The following is a 4,993-nucleotide window of genomic DNA, read 5'->3' on the forward strand; positions in this document are numbered from 1 at the left end:
TTAGGTACTTGATAGTGAAATGCAAGAATAGCTGAACTAGCTCAACTAATAAGTCGCAGACTAGCTGTAACAGCAGGGAGATTTCACACAATAAATGACCTGCAACAATCAGAATACTTGCACCATACTTCCCTGAGAAACTAAGAAATCCCAGGCACCTCCACACAGTACAAATCACCTGTTTGCTTAAAGATGCAAGAGGTAAAGTGAAGGGATTGACTCCCTGCAGCAGAGTTGGGAGCAAAGCAATGGGTAGCTGTATTTCACTGATTTGGAGTACACACACATTGATTTGGGGTTTAAAACTAGAGTCTGATTAGAAGCACCCAGGTTCTTACCTTCACAAAAATGGAAATATCAAATTCTTCCTGAGAATCAGTTTCTCTGAAGTTATTGTTAAGTGGAAACTTGAGGGAAGTTGAAGAGTTGGATAAAGTGCTCTGTCTCTGACGAAACTGGAAATCCGGAGGAAAATGTGGGTTGCTCTCMAACACTGTGCCCTCTACATCTTTATCTTCCAGAGTTGGACTCATCAGATCCATGTGTTGCTGTGGCTGGTCTTCTTCAGCACCAAGGTGAGATGAACAATCATCTTCTCTGTCACTTCCATGCTGAGAGGCCACAGAATTATTACAGCTCTCTTCTGAGTTCTCTTGACCACCATCCATGTTTTCTGGGATATTAGTGATGGAAAAAGGGGATRCTGAATCTTCATGGACATGATCAGAAAGATCAGCCCCTTTATTTTCCTCAGAGTCTGAAACCTCAGAGACAGTGTTGTCATTAGTATTCTGATTGATGTCATTAAAGACTGGATCTTCCATAGCTGCTGGCTGSTGAGTTTTGCCTGCCTGCTGGTACCTTACCAGACTACAATTCAAGCGAGATGTTGACAGGCAAGGCTCCTCAGGAGGAAGCAGAGTCTGYGGTGCACATTCTGAATGCTCAGCTACACATGGCAGATCTCCAACAATCATTTACTGAGAGCCTTGAATCAACAACTGCACTTCCACCGAAGTAAAAGGCTGTCTCATTTTTAACCCCTTTATTGATCTGACTCCTGGGAACTGTATTCCAGGAGCTGTAATCTGTTGTTCTCCCAGATGTYGCCTGGCTAAGTACAGCAAAAAAACAGCTGAAGAACCTATCAGTTTGGGAAAGCTACAGTAAAAAAATAAGTATTCTTATGCAGGAAGTGAAAAATAGTTCTACTGGAAATCTTATTTGTATAAAGAGGTAGAAATGCAGACTTCACCCACTTACTCCTATTTTCAGCACACAAAACTTCAAGGAAAAGCAAGGAAAAACTGCCTCAACAATACAAGAATTCATTTGCAACATTTTAATGGTTACATAGAATGTCATCAACAACTGATGATCATTTATGAAAAAACTACCAAAAAAAATTTAAAACTTGTAAATTTAAACTCTTTCCAACATTGCCACTTGTTTACTTTGYGGACTACACACTTCACCTTCGGCATTTTTGTCCTCTCAACTAAAAAGTGGGGGCAAAACTGTAAAAGGTCTCATAAGCTGCCCTGGGAATATAGGAAAAGAAAGCMCTGAAGAAGTATTATTCATTATTACATATACATAATGCATTAAATAAAAATAATCCCATTTATAAGACATCATAAGACATRCAGTGTAGAAATCTAGTTTGCTACCTTGTGTATACAGCTCCTTTTCTCTAAAGAATGGAGAGACACACCAAACTGCACAGATTCAAAAGTGGGTGAATACTGCCAGCTTTAGCATAAAATTAACTGCCCTCCTAGAGAAAGATACACATTCCAGAGCAAGTGAAATCAACAGAGCTGAAACTCCCAGAAGATCCAAACCTGAATTTATCAAACTATTATAAATTTACCAATTTATCAAAGTCATGAGAACTTCAGGCCCTACTGACTAAAGACAAGATAAAAACTCKAAGTTTACTGCATCTGGATTGCACAGATTGTTACAAGAATTCTTATAAAACAATTCTATTTAAACTTTTGGAGTTGAACCAAAAGGAAAATGAAGGTATTTTCCTCCTGACCCATCCTTGTAACTTCCTGAGAGGTGACTGCCACAGCCAGGCTGGATTTCTTAAAGAAATAAAGAAAAGAAGTGAGAGAGAAAGATGGTCATTCCAGCCATCTCAGAAAGAAGAAWGGAACACATGCTGTTTCACAGGGCAGAGTAGCAGGTGCTGCCTGCCTGGGATTTATGACTGCAGTTWACTGCTRTTACAGTTACCTTGAACAGTTTAGMRTACTACTWAAGTTAAATATAAAATGGAAACCAWTATTTCATCTTATTAAACTTATATCCATCTCCTAAGACTCCTAGATAACCTGAAAAGTGCCAGGATCATAGTCACAACCAACTTTAATCACCATGATTGTACAGCACAAAGATGCACGTAAATATCAGAGACCAATGAGACCTCTCAGCTCATGAGGGCATTTCTGGCCTGATGCCACTCAAGAACTTCAAGGATACATTACCTATTACCAAGGCCTAATTTCAATTCCCATTACCCACACATTCCTGCCTGGCACAAGTGGTCCATCAGCAAACAGGAAGAAGCACATCCTGTAACTCAGCCAAAATTCCTCATGTAGAAATCCTAACTCAGAGATTCTAAAATGTGTGCTGTGTAATCTGTGTTGCAAACTTGTAGTACTCAAGACCAAGACTAATGATAAGACTGATTTAAAATCATGAACTTAAATTATTGAAGTTCAAGAAACTTGCGAAAAGCAAAAAAATAGCTGGAAAGTTTTATAAGTTCAATTTCWTTTATGACTGCTTTTCACTTCTAAGAAAATACTTGGATTTCTGCATATTTTGTAGAAGGACAAACGTATTTCTGCCTGGGTCTGTTCAACTTGCTCTGAGCATGACTTTGATCACCAACTCCCACTGATCTTCAACCCCTTCTTACAGGGTGCTTGCAGGATTGAACTGGAATCATAAAAGCTCCCTCCTTAGTAACTCGGCGGAAAAAAAAGAGAAGGCAGAAATATTCATGACACAGAACAAAGAACAAAGTCCAGTCATAGTCCAGTCCATGGGTTTTTTTTTTCCCCCTCCATGAAGACGGCATTTGCAGGAAGCAGCAGCACCTGCTGGAGGGTTTAAAATAGCACAAGTAAAACAAGGAGGAAGAGCATAAGGTATTATTTAACAACAAATAAATACAGTTGATGTGGATTTCTTTATTGTGAGTTATCCAAGTTCTTCTTTCCTCTGCCCCCCTTCAAGAGCAAAGAAAAGTATTATTCAGTATTCAGTGAAATGGGACTCCTCTCCTGCACAGAAGTGAGAGGGAAGAAGTATGAGGCAGGAAAGCAAAACAAAAGCCTCAGCACARCAAAACAAAGGCTTCTGAGAAACAGTCCCAGCCCAAAAGCCATGAGAATACAGGATTACAAAATAGAGATCACCAATTTAATCCATTCYCTAAATTCCTCTGCTCCCAAATCCAGAAGGCAATGAAGTAATGTGTAATGTAATGAAGGAATGTAATACTTTCTGCTGCTAGTTCTGTAGTCCAGGTTGTGTCACTAACCATCTGGAAACACGTGAGCCATGAGGATCGCTCATTACTGACTGCAGAAACACAAAGAAGCACAAAAACTATAAGCAGTAAAAATCATAAAAGGACAAAGAATATGAGCAATAGAACTCCACATTTGCAAGAAAAGTTTCTTTTTTACTTTATGACTGGATTTCTGATTTTACTCTAACCTTATTCTTTTTAAAGCATGACATACCAGAATCAATATTACTACAGCTCCAGTTAGCATACCTAAGACACAAGTTACAGTTTTGTTAATTCAGCACCTGGAATAAAGAAATCACTCATTCTTTCTACAGTCCAGTGGACAGTGATGAGCAACTCAAAGTATGTGACAAAAAGAGATAAATAATTATATCAAAAGGAGATGAAGATGGTCTTTAATACGGCCAGTCATCAGAGCTCCCTATAACAGTTAAGTCTATTCAGACAACAAGGTTGTAACTCATCTACTCTTCATTTAGAAGGCCACAAATGGACACCAAAACTTAAGCTATAAATTTAGATAACTACCTGGTTCACTGTGCAGAGACACAGAGAGCTCAGTTCAGCTGCCCAAACACACAGAGACATTTATTGGTATTTAAGTTGTTTGCTTAGAGCAACTTGATTTATCTGAAGGATAAGGGCTCTGGCACACTCAGATTGCTGGAGCTGCTCCTGAAACTTTAGCTGTTCACTCTGAAACCCCAACAGAAATCAGCAGCTCCACCTTGCTCTTATTTTGATATGACAAGTAGAAATCAACTCGTACAGGAATTTTTGCATTGCTAGCATCAGTTATCCCTCACCTCCAAAGTGCGAGAGGAGGGTGGGAAGAAGGAAGAGCTACAATATCAGACCCCTAAACAGAATACATTGCATCTTCTCAAAGATTAATAATTAAAGGCAAAAAAMCATTACACTATGTAATATAGATTGCCAAGACTCATACCTGGGTTCACCCTTATTGAAGCAGCAACTTGCACATACTCTAGACATTCCACAATACTGTGAACTTGAACTCATCCCTAAGTGCCACCAGCAGTGTCAGTGGTTCACAGCTCTGTTTGGAAATAGCAACCTGTTTCTACTGGAATTTCTCTGATCATTTCCAGTTGGTAATTGCTATGATTTTACTGCTTGAATTAAAAGAGTAATTCAATTTTGTTTTTTTCTCCATGAAGATACTTGTACACTTGAAGCAAAGAGCCWGTAAATTTTCTTTCATAACCTAAAAAAAATTGAGGTGCTTGAGTTGCTTGCTCTAAGTGTCTTTTTCCAGACAGAARAGATGCAAAAAACCCTGAATAGTTAAAAAGAAACAGTCAGAGTTCTTGGAAACAGCTGAACCTGAAACTGAATGATGGTAAACAAAGGTTAGTGTCCCTCAGAAACTGAGGGATCTTGGCACTCTGTAGGATCAGACCCTTAACTTGCACT

This window comes from Malurus melanocephalus, unplaced genomic scaffold, assembly GCF_030028575.1.
Source record: "Malurus melanocephalus ecotype Western Australia unplaced genomic scaffold, MMel_1.1 scaffold_249, whole genome shotgun sequence".
Taxonomy (NCBI): domain Eukaryota; kingdom Metazoa; phylum Chordata; class Aves; order Passeriformes; family Maluridae; genus Malurus; species Malurus melanocephalus.